This window comes from Microcaecilia unicolor, chromosome 7 (genome assembly GCF_901765095.1).
Source record: "Microcaecilia unicolor chromosome 7, aMicUni1.1, whole genome shotgun sequence".
NCBI lineage: Eukaryota > Metazoa > Chordata > Amphibia > Gymnophiona > Siphonopidae > Microcaecilia > Microcaecilia unicolor.
The window spans coordinates 161643976-161656827 of record NC_044037.1 but is presented as its reverse complement, the minus strand read 5'-3'; the positions used below and the strand labels follow the sequence as shown (position 1 = coordinate 161656827).

General features: G+C 42.6%; 1 protein-coding gene across 3 annotated transcripts in view; it reads right to left on the bottom strand.

The window, feature by feature from the left end:
• GPR1 (G protein-coupled receptor 1) overlaps positions 1-12852 on the bottom strand; it is a 55479-nt gene that overhangs the window by 16061 nt on the left and 26566 nt on the right. Inside the window, exon 1 of one of the 3 annotated variants that reach the window (XM_030210459.1) lies at positions 430-505. The exons of the other annotated variants lie outside the window; for them this stretch is intronic. The gene's annotated coding sequence lies outside the window, so the exon portion shown is untranslated. Of the gene's footprint in view, positions 1-429; positions 506-12852 lie in introns of those variants that run through there. 3 annotated transcript variants of the gene reach the window in all.

Below are 12852 nucleotides of genomic sequence, written 5' to 3'. Positions count from 1 at the left end.
AACCTAATTCATGTTTAATGTGGGATATAAATGTCATAAATAAGTAAATAGTTAGAAACTCTGAATGTTCAGCACTTGATTCTCATAACACGTCTGTTTTAGTGGCCCTTTACCAGGAGAAAAAACATGTCTGCATGAAAATAACAGTGCTAGGGTGTCCCTATAACCAGCCCCTCCAAATGACAGACTGATTACGATTTATAACAAATTACTACTCTACCTATGAAAAGTTATAACGTCATTATACTTCCTCTGTGTACATCCATATGTTGCAGAAGCTGGCATGTTTGAAAATATAAGGGAAATTAAATAAAAATGCCACCAACAATAAAGAACAACAATGTGAATGTAGCAGCTTATAGGTCTGCTCGCTTTATTTTGAGTGTACAGCAATGATGGCAGCGCAAGGAAAGAGAAACAGAGACTCACCCTTTTTGCCATCCTGATTTCTGAATTCCGATTCCATCTATCCATCTCCCCTCCGACCCTGGGTGCCCTCTCCCGCACATAGCTCGAGGCACCCTGGTAGTCTAGTGGCTTCTTCGGGGCAGGAAAGATCCCCACTCTTTCCTGCCCTCTGCTGATCCTCTCCTCTTCTCTGCTTTTTAAAAAATGGCTGACGAGATTTACAGCGGCATCCTCACAAGACTTCTGTGTTGAAATTGAGTTTTGGGCTCTGGTCTAAAAGGGCCCAGCAATATGTGAAAAATAAAAAAAACTTTAAGGGCCGAAAAAAGCAAAAGAAATTAAAGGGAAACTAAAGAAAAAGGAAAAATTATCCTAATGGACTGGAAAAAAAACTTGCATGGGAAGGCACTATTAGAAAGTACGAAATGCACTGTGAGGAAAAACAAAGACTGAAGGACACGCATTCGCACGTTGGACAGGAAGACACCAGCGAATGTGCAGTGTGACACTACTGGAAAGTTCTTGATCTTGCTAGACAGAATCCCCACCGGGCTCCATCAGATGATATCATCCAGTTGTAAGAAAACGATGGTCTGCTTGTCCTTGAAGAATATAAATCATATTTGTGTGACCTATGTGCAGTGGTGGAAGAAATCAGGGGGGGGGGGGGAAACTTTCACATCTCTGTGAATGCACAGGAGGAATGTCTCTTTCAACTGTGAGAAAGCTTTCTGGACTGAGAGGGCATAGGATGAAGGTGAAAGGGGATAGATTCACAAGTAATCTAAGGAAATACTTCTTTACAGAAAAATTGGTGAATGTGTAGAATGGCCTCATGGTGGAGGTGGTAGAGATGATGACTGTATCTGACTTCAAAAAAGCCTGAGACAAGCACATAGGGAGAGCAAGGGATAGAAGATGGTATGGATGGCCAGACTAGATAGACCATATGGTCTTTAGTGGAGGAGTAGCCTAGTGGTTAGTGCAGCGGACTCTGATCCTGGGGAACTGGGTTCCAGGGGTGTAGCCACGGGCGGGCCTGGGTGGGCCCGGGCCCAGCCACTTTCTCTCCAGGCCCGCCCACCCAACGTCCCTCGGTGCTGGTGCTGCTGCAATGATGGTTCCGTTCCAGTGTCCTGTCCCTCCAACTAGTGCGATGTATTGCTCTCCCTCCTCGCTCCACCTTTAAACTTACAGACCTCCAGCAGCGTGCATCAGCAACATGAGCACTGCCTTTGGCCAGCCCCGGAAGCCTCCTCTGTACAACGTCCCGACTACGCGGGAAGCTGTACAGAGAAAGCTTCCGGGGCAGGCTAAAGGCAGCTCTTACATCGCTGATGCTGCATGCCAGTGGGGCTGGAAAGCTTGGAGGTTTCAGAGCGGGGTAGCAGTGGAGAGAGCTGAGGTGGAAGAGCATTGCGATGTCAGCCAGACCACAGGGAAAGGGAAAAGGGGGTGGAGAGAGGAGGAAGATCACACAATGCCAGTCTGAAGGGGAAGAAGGGGTGGAGAGAGGAGGGAGAACAAAGACAGACCTCAAGGGAAGGGAAAAGGAGGGTGGACAGAGGAGGAAAAGCAATGCTAGACTGAAGGGGAAGAGGGGGTGGAGAGGCACAGACTGATGCCAGACCTCAGAGGAAGGGGGAAGAAGGATGGAAAGAGATACCAGGCCACAGGGGAAGGAGAAAAGTAAAATATACAGGAGATACTGAAAAGCAGAAGATGGATGGGGAGAGAAGAATAAAGATGGAGCGAGGGGGAGATGTTGGAATGCATTATGTAAAAATGACAGAAGGGGCACATGCTGGATGGAAGGGGCAGAGAAAGCGGGCAGACACCAGTGGAAAGGGGGAGAGGGCAGACAGAATGGAAGAGAGTTCAACAGTGGATGGAAGGGGCAGAGAAAGCAGGCAAACGCTGCATGGAAGGGAGAGAGAAAGGGCAGATGCTGAATGGAAGGGAGAGAGTGAAGAGAAGATGAGGAAAGCAGAAACCAGAGATTGTAGTTGTGGTGATAAATAGAACATGAAAATAAGGTGATCTTTCTATTAGACTAATTTTAATACATGTTTGACTAACTTTCAGAGACCAAAACCCCATCCTCAGGTCAAGACAGGATACCGTAACATACTGACCTGAGGAAGGAGGTATTGGCCTCTGAAAGCTAATTGAAAAATGTATTAGTCCAATAAAATGTATCATCTTATTTTCCATTTTTTTGTTTTATTTCTGTTTGTTAATTTGTAAAGTGGTGATTGGTATTTGTCAGTTTTTTCAAATTTACATCTGTTGTCTTTATATTGCACAGAACTAGGGGACATGCATCACTGTTTCTGTGGTGTTGCATTGTATGCAGAATCTGACTTATTGGGGGTTCAGTTTAACTTTTGTCTACATATTTCTGTTTTTAGTTTGTGGTTACTTATTCTATACTTGGTGAGGATGTATCTGTGTTCTATGTGAAAAAGACATGGTTTTGTGTTGGCAGGATCATTTTTACTAATGTCTTGTGTAGTTTTACAATTGGTGTATTGATGTTCTAGTGCTCACTGCAATGTTTAAGATGCTGCCTTTTCCTAGGTGTTCTTCTGTATTTTGGTTGTTTTCCTAGGTACACCCTTGTTGTGTGAGTCGTGGATTATTATTAAAAATATTTTTTTCATATAGAGGCGGGGGGTGTTAAAAAATGATCGGCCCCAGGTGTCAAATACACTAGGTAAGCCACTGCTGCAGATTTCTTCTTTTCGCCTGTCGCCGGCAGCGCTCTGACTGCTGCCATTCACACAGGCAGCTCTGCTCCCCCCACCGTGTCCATCTGGCCCTACGTAAACAGGAAGTGCACAGAGAGGGCCGGCTAGATGCGGCAAAGGGGAGCGGAGTGCCTGTGTGAATCGCAGTGCTGCCGAGGAACGAAAGCAGCAAACCTTTCTACAAGTAAAAGTTGGTTTGTTTTAGTTTTGCTGGTGGTGGGGGTTTGTGTTTTTTATTTGTTTTATACTTTCTGCATCCAAGATGGCAACTCTGACCCAGTATGGTTACCTTTATGTTTTTGCTGAAAACAGCTGCAAAGGAAAAGTGACTTGTTACTGGAGAATAATGAGGCAGCATTGTATTTTAGTATGGTGACTTATTTTGGCTTATCGTGTGTTGTGTGGGTGTGGGTGTTTTTTTTTTCTCTGCTGGGGCTTTAGCTACTTTTTTTTTTTTTTTAATTCTTTATCATTTTTAAATTACAAGCCTTCATCACGCTTGAAAAGGAAATTCAGATTTAAATAAAACAGAATTACAGAAAATGTTTTAGTTAAAGAAACATAATTATGCATCCTATATTAGACCACAAATTAGAGGGGACAAGAGCCGTTTTCACACGGGAGATCTATATGCAACAAAAACTAAAGAAATGCTTAACAGTTTTATCCACTTATAATTATTCCATTTCACTATAAGGTCAATACTGCTACTATCCAACAGGCTTCATGACAATTTTTTTCAAATCTATAAATTGCTTCAAATGAACAGGATGGCTTTAGCTACTTTTAAGAGAGCCTGAAAACTGTGCCTATTTGAATTAGTTATTCACTCATGGATTTGTAAGTTATTGGGAGTGGGGTAGGTGTGCGGTAGGAGTAGGGGCGTGGGCAGGGCATATCAGGTGCCCATCCATCCAACCTGTTGGCCCACCCAAAAATTGCCTTCTGGCTACGCCACTGCTGGGTTCAATTCCCACTGTAGCTCCTTGTGACTCTGGGCAAGTCTCTTAACCCTCCATTGCCCCAGATACGAATAAGTACCTGTATATACTATGTAAACCACTTTGAATGTAGTTACAAAAACCACAGAAAGGCGGTATATCAAGCCCCATTCCCTTTATCTACCATCATTTCCTATGATTTTGTTTCTCTGTTTAATTATGGATTTCAAAGTTTAAAGACTGCTCTAATACTCATTTATAAATAAAATTCATCTCCAGAATTCAGCTGTCCATCGCATGAGACACAGGAAATTTCCCTTCAAACTGGCAGTGAGATACTACAGCAGTTTTGGTTGCTCACATCAAGTTTGGTGATGTTAGTGAGCTGATTAACATAGGGCTGGTACTGGTAAGTGTGTTTTAAAATTTACTCTTACTTTATTTGATGTTGAGAAGTAAGACACCTTTAAAAAACAATTTTAGATAATTGATATTAAAATAGTTAGATAAATGATATTATATGCTATACAACCTGTATTTGTTATCAACCGACTGGGCAAACGCCTTTGACGGTATTATGTAAGCTACATTGAGCCTGCAAATAGGTGGGAAAATGTGGGGTACAAATGCAACAAATAAAAATATTAAATTAGATGTTCATTTACTGGTTGATATTCAAGATGATTTAACCAGCCACTGACCTGTTAAATCGCTTGTTCAGGGCTATCTGCTAATTTTCAGTGGCACTTAATCGGTTATTTCACTGAAAATTAGCAGTTAGCACCTAAGTGAAAACCAAATATTTTGGGGGCACTCTGGGGGCAGAGTCAGCAGTTGGCCGGATAAGTGGCAATATTAACACTTACAGTAACTGGCCAGAGTAACTGTATAAATCAGTGCTATTTTCATATGTCAGTGGTTCTCCACTCAGTCCTCGGGACACACCAAGTCAGTCGGTCAGGTTTTCAGGATGCCCACAATGAATATGCATATGAGATATCTGCATACAATGGAGGCAGTGCATGAAAATTTATCTCATGTATAGTCATTGTGGAAATCCTGAAAACCTGATCGGCTGGGTGTGCTCCAAAGTCTGGGCTGAGAGCTCCTGTTATATGTTAAACCCCTAGCCGCTTAAGTTCTGAATATCAACGTAACCAGCTATGCGTTAGCTGGCTCCATATAAACCAGATATTCAATGCCAAAGCCTGGATATGGCCTGGTATTGAATATCCAGGAACAACAACGGTAGCATTTAAAGATTTATTTAAAGGTGTTTAAAGTAGAAATAATTTATGCTGTCACTGCCAACTGATTTTTGCCTGGGGTGAATTCCTAGTTGTTAGTGATAGCAAAAAGAGGTCCCCCCTCCACCCAAAACAAAAAAGAAAAGAAAAGAAACGCAGTCTTATTTTTGTGTTTGAACCCAAACTATACTAATAGGAGATACTCATTGCTTCTGAGCTGTGGTTAGGTTGCTTATGTTCAAACCATGGGCTCCGACACTTGCTCACAATACCACATTCACATAAAGAAGGGTGAATAAGCCAAATTTATTTATTTGAAAACATTTTGGTATATCACACTTCAGAGTAAATAGAGCAGTTTACAATCTATAACAAGCTGATTGAAAGTCAATATAACAATAAAAATATATTTAAAAAATGCAACAATGAGGTATGGAAAAGTGCATCTCCAGCATAGATGAATTCCTCAATGACCTTGCGCCCCCGCATGAACATTGTCCAGCTGACCGCTATTGGACTGCCTTTGACCCGGTCTCAACTGAGAAGGTCTCCCTCGCCATTTGCAAGTCTTCAAAAACACACTGCAAACTGGACAGCTGTCCCAACTACCTACTGCAATCGGCACCAGAGTGTTTTATCTCTGACTTCACCTCCTATCTGAACTTCATGCTGCAGCAAGGGCACTTCCCCATTAACCATGGTAGCATTCTCCTTACACCAATCCCTAAGGACCCGAAGTCCAAACCCAGCATAGTATCTAACTACCGCCCTGTCGCAACAATTCCACTACTAAAGTCTATGGAAAGCATGGTCAACTATCAACTCACTGATTATTTGGATAAATATTCTATACTTCATGCCTCCCAATCCGGGTTCTGGACTCACCACAGTACCGAGATAGTACTGGTCACTCTCCTTTCATACTTTAGAAAGGAAATTTCTCTTGGGAGAAACATCTTACTTCTACAATTTGATTTGTCCAGCGCATTCGACATGGTGGACCATGACCTCCTTCTTACTCTACTATCTGAATTCAGCATTGGAGGTTATGTCTTACAGTGGTTCAGAGAATTTCTCTCTTATCGATCCTATCAGGTCAAAGTCCATTCCTCTACCTCGCCACCTTGGAGTCCTCACTGTGGAGTCCCTCAGGGCTCCCCCCTGTCACCAACCCTATTTAATATTATGGTGTCTCCACTTGCTACGGCCCTATCCAACCACGGCCTGAACCCGTACATATATGCAGATGACGTAACTTTCTACATTCCCTTCCGATCTTCCTTAACTGAAGTCTCAGATGCAATACAGAATAGTTTTGCCGTCATGACAAGCTGGGCGAACGCCTTCAAATTCAAACTTAATAAGGAAAAAACCCAATGCATCGTTCTCTCCTCCCCATTCAATAAAGCCTCCCAGGCATGGTTCCTGCGCCAGACTACTCCATCACCATTGCAGATCATTTGAAGCTACTTGGGGTCATTCTGGATTCCCACCTGTCCCTCGACCTTCAAGTCTCATCTATCACAAAAAGAATGTTCCTCTCCATACGGTCACTGAAACCTGTCAAACAGTTCCTTCCATTTGACCTATTCTGGACTCTAATCCACTCTCTAGTATTGAGCCATTTTGACTACTGCAATGGGATTTACACTGGATGCAAAGAACATACCATACGGAAACTCCAGACGGCGCAAAACACGGCGGCAAGATTGCTCTTTGGCAAATCTCAGTTTGAGTCAGCTAAACCCTTAAGAGAGAAGCTCCACTGGCTCCCAACAAAGGAATGTATTGAATTCAAAATTTGTGCACTAACCCACAAGATCGTATACGGGGATGCTCCGGGTTATATGTTCAGCTTGATTGACCTCCCTCCCAGAAACTCCAAAAAACCGCCACATACTTATCTTAATCTCCACTATCCTAACTGCAAGAATCTAAGATATATATTGCTCTTCACCTCCTCTTTCTGCTTCATGAGTCCTTACTGGAATGCTCTGCCTCCAGCGTTAAAAGAGACTACCGACCACATTCAATTCAAGAAATTTCTCAAAACTTATCTATGTGAAAAAACCTACTCCTCTGCTACTTAATTCCCTGCTGTCCCGCATCTGTCCTCCCTGTTGTCTCCCCCCCTAAATGTTCCTTGCTCTCTATTCCGCCATTGTATTATTATGTTGTTCCTTCCATAAATGTTGTTAGCCACATAGAGCCTGCTATGTTGGGAATATGTGGGATACAAATGTTCTTAAATAAATAAATAGTGCAAGACTAGGGGTGCCAGCTCTGGAAAGCTAAGGGAAGGGAAGCTCAGGTTCCACATTCTTCATATATTTTCTGAAACCTCCACCCCCACCCTGCAATTGCCGCATCATCTCCAAAAGCCATTGAGAAAGAAAGAGGTTTGGTCATCATTGTCAAAGAGATAGGAGAAAAGAGACCTATTAAGTCCAATGCCTTTTTTTTGGGGGGGGGGGGTGGTCAGGTAAGAGGCAGAGAGAGCTTAGGGAAAAGAGAGAAGGGGTGGGGCAATGGACACAAAGAGGTGAGTGTGGGGTGGGGTGGGGTCTTGGAATGGTAAGAGAAAGAATGGGGCAAAGTGTACGTGGGCTACTACTACTACTACTACTACTACTAATCATTTCTATAGTGCTACTAGACATATGCAGCACTGTACACATCATATGCAGGTACTTTCTCTGTCCCCAGAGGGCTCACAATCTAAGTTTTTGTACCTGGGACAATGGAGGGTTAAGTGACTTCTCCAAGTTCACAAGGAGCTGCAGTGGGAATTTAACCCAGGTCACCAGGCTCACAGCCCACTGCACTAATCATTAGGTTACTCCTCCATCTCCATCTCAGGCTAGGGGTTAGGGCTACAGAGGGAAGAGTTTGAGGTGGCAAAAGGGAAAAAGAGATCACAGGGCAGGATGGAAAGAAAGAAGGGAGTGAGGAGTAAAAGGAGGGGAAGAAGGTGTGATGGACATATTGCAGGAAGTTCAGGGAACTGAAGGAAGAAGTGAAGGGATAGGGTCAGAGAGGGGAGTATACAATAAGGTCAGAATAGGAAGCAAGGGGATATGGCAACAGGAGGAAAAGAAGGTAGTGGGAGTGAGAGGATGGGGGAAGAGGAAGGAGGTAAGTGGACAGCAGGATAAGGGAGTGTCAATGAAAGAATGGGAGACAAGAGTGAGGAGAAGGGATAAGACAGAAAAGGAATGAAAACATCTGTTGGGTAGAGATTACAGTGGGAAACAGGATTGGGAAGAAATACAAGTGGTGTTTTTGTAGGGATATTTTGTTGGAGTCACCCAGTCCCACTATCTCCACTGGGGGAGTGAATTATTATGTCGGGGCTGCCAAGTCCCTCTGGTTATTTTTCATTGCAGTAGGAGTGTTAAGTTGGACTCATCAAGCCCTTCTTAGTGTTCTTGCAAAAGTAGGATATATAGAGGCATATTTTCAAAGCACTTAGCCTTCCAAAGTTCCATAGGTTTCTATGGAACTTTGGAAGGCTAAGTGCTTTGAAAATATGCCTCATAGTAACATAGTAACATAGTAACATAGTAGATGATGGCAGAAAAAGACCTGCACGGTCCATCCAGTCTGCCCAACAAGACAACTCATGTGTGCTACTTTTTGTGTATACCCTACTTTGATTTGTACCTATGCTCTTCAGGGCACAGACCGTATAAGTCTGCCCAGCACTATCCCCGCCTCCCAACCACCGGCTCTGGCACAGACCGTATAAGTCTGCCCAGCACTATCCCCGCCTCCCACCACCGGCTCTGGCACAGACCGTATAAGTCTGCCCAGCACTATCCCTGCTTCCCAACCTCCAGTCCCGCCTCCCACCACTGGCTCTGGCACAGACCATACAAGTCTGCCCCACACTATCTCCGCCTCCCAACCTCCAGCCCCGCCTCCCACTACTGGCTCTGCTATCCAATCTCGGTTAAGCTCCTGAGGATCCATTCCTTCTGAACAGGATTCCTTTATGTTTATCCCATGCATGTTTGAATTCCGTTACCATTTTCATCTCCACCACCTCCCGCGGGAGGGCATTCCAAGCATCCACCACTCTCTCCGTGAAGAAATACTTCCTGACATTCTTCTTGAGTCTGCCCCCCTTCAATCTCATTTCATGTCCTCTCGTTCTACCGCCTTCGTATCTCCGGAAAAGGTTCGTTTGCGGATTAATACCTTTCAAATATTTGAACGTCTGTATCATATCACCCCTGTTTCTCCTTTCCTCCAGGGTATACATGTTCAGGTCAGCAAGTCTCTCCTCATACGTCTTGTTACGCAAATCCCATGTATGGTGTTGGGGGGCTGCCAAGCACCTCTTGTTATTTTTGAGAGGGTGGAAATACTGTGTAGAAGTTGCCAAGCTCTACTTGTTGTTTTGTGGAGGTTGGAGGTGCTTTGTTGGTGCCGTGAGCCCCTCTTGATGTTTTGCCCATTTACTGAATCCCCTGTTGTAAAGGTCACTGCATGCTACTGCTGCTACCACAAATATATCCTTAAAAAAAATGGAAGCAAGCAAGCATGATTTTCAGAGATTTGCTTTCACAACCTACAGTAAAACTATAACTGCTGAGACTAGAATAGTTTGTACTCTTCCACTCTGTACACATGTCAACCACGTAAAACAAATTATTTTGCATCATTGCCATATTGTGCAATTACATGATGAAGTTGAGAGGTGTGGTAGCCGTGTTAGTCCACTCTTAAAGGTTATCAATAGAAATCAAACAAAATAAAACATGGAAAAGAAAATAAGATACCTTTTTTATTGGACATAACTTAATACATTTCTTGATTAGCTTTCGAAGGTTGGAAGTTGGAAGTTGGAAATGCTGTGTTATTTTGTTTTGCTAGAGGAAGAAATGTATGACATTGTTTAGGCCACTCAGCAATTATCTCCTCTTAAGTCAAATCTGAATAAGATTCTGTCTCTAAACTATTTGGTCACCGTGGTAATACTCTGTATGTTGAAAATCCAATGAGTGCTTCATCTACGTTGAAGCCCCGGGATACATGACAGACCCGATTGACTTACCAACTAGAAATACATCCGAATCAACATGAACATATCTAAATCTGCACTACCCAAGCTGCAAAGGACTTAAGTACAAATCATCTTACGCATCCAGTTTTTCCTACATAAGCACACAACTGTGGAACGCATTACCAAAAGCCTTGAACGCAACGTCGACCACCTAAACTTCCGGAAAACACTAAAAACCAACCTATTCAAAAAGGCATACCCTACCGATCCAACTTAAATGTCTGATCTCTGCAACACAACAAAACTAAAGTACGTAATGGACATAACACAACCCTTCCGCTGTACAATTCCTTAATGTGGCTGTGCCACATGAACTTTATCTTACCACAATATCACTTTGTATTTGTTCACACCGGAGTCTGCTAATGCCTCTCCAGTACTATGTAAGCCACATTGAGCCTACAAATAGGTGGGAAAATGTGGGATACAACAAATAAATAAAATTAAATAAATAAAACAGTGCTACACCAGATGAAGTTATTGTCACATTGAAACAATCTTCAAACCTTAATACATCATAGGGATAATTTTCAATAGATCACCTAAAGTTAGATGCCGGGATGATGTGCACTAAGTGCAGATTCTATAGCGCAAGCCCACATTTACATGAGCATGAGCACTTATGCTAGCTCAAGGGCTGGCATAAATGTTCACACCTAAATGGAGGCAGTTAGGTGCATAAACGCTAGTATTCTGTAACATGTGCTTGTAAGTGCTAGGAATGCCCCTGACCCACCCATGCTCTTCCCAGGTCCATGCCCACTTGCAGTTGTGTGCTAAGGATTTTGAATGCACAATATACAGAATCCTGACTAAGGGTAGTAGTTATGTGCATAATTACTAATTAGTATCAATTAGCGCCAATTAACATTACTTATAGCAATAATTGGTTGTTAATGCCAATCAGCAGCTAATTATTGCATAGTAACATTGTAGATGATGGCAGATAAAGACTCATACAGTCCATCCAGTCTGCCCAACAAGATACCTTATGGTATAAGTTTATGATGTGACATTACATATGCATACTCGATCTTGATTTGTCCGGGCACAGACAGGGCATTTTCAGTACACAGACCATAGATATTTGCCCGGCACTTGCCTTGTTCTCCAACTACTAAAGCTGAATCTGTCAAGCCACGATCAGGGCCCAGACCATAGAAGTCTGCCCAGGACTGGCTTTGCTTCTCAATTACTGGTATTGCCATGCTAAGCTTGTTTAGTTCTATGCCCTCCATACAAGATTCCTTTGTGTTTATCCCACATTTTTTAATTCCATTACTGTTTTCATCTCCACCACTTCAAGTGGGAGGGCATTCCAGGCATCTACCACCCTCTCCATGAAAAAGTACTTCCTGTTATTATTCCTTAGTTGGCCCCTGCAATCTAAATTCATGTCCTCTAGTTCTACCACCTTCCCATTTCTGGAAAAGGTTTGTATATTAATACTTCTCAAATATTTGAATATCTGTATCATATCACCCCTGTCTTTCCTTTCCTCCAAGATATACATCTTCAGGTCATCAAGTCTCTCCTCATATGTCTTGTGGCACAGACCCCATACTATTTTTGTCACTTTTCTCTGAACTGTTTCATGTCTTTTTACATCCTTAGCAAGATACAGCCTCCAAAAATGAACACAATACTCCTAGAGGGGCCTCACCAACATCTTGTATAGGGGCATCAACACCTCTGCCCCAGCACTGACCCCTGAGGCACTCTGCTACTCACCTTCCTTTCCTCAGAGCCAATTCCATTTACCACCACCTTCTGCAGCCTGTTGGTCAACTAGTTTCCAATCCAGTTCACCACTTTGGGTCCTATGTTCAGCCACGTAAACATTCAAATATGGCTCTATCATGTTGTACATTGAATGTAAAAGAGTTTCCAAAAATGTTTTATCCAATGTTGCCAAGTTTAAACCAGACCTTTTATTCCTACAAGAAACACATTTAAATTGCATTGAATCTACTAAATTATGCACTAACTGATTGCTACCTGTACTTTATTTGCCAGCTTGTGGTTAAAAAAAATGGTGCTCATAAAGAAAACACCTAATCTTAAATTATCTCATACTGTTGACTCATGGGAGATGGGTTAAAGCAAAACTTGATACAGCGGGTCAAACCATAATAGCCATGAATATCTATGGTCCTAATACAGATGATCCAAAGTGTTTTTTGTTTTTTACAGAAGTGGCTGATACCGTTACAAACGATGGCTCTTTCCCATCTAGGTGGTGACTTCAATTTAAACCTTAATCCTGAAATAGACAGGAAATCAACAGTTCCTTATAAGAAAACCAAAGCATAGCATAGCTTGCAAGAAATTATTCTTCACATGAAACTGATTGGCCCTTGGAAACTATTGCATCACAACGATCAGGATTTTACCTTTTATTCTAATCCTCACTCTTCGTACTCACATTTGGATTTTTT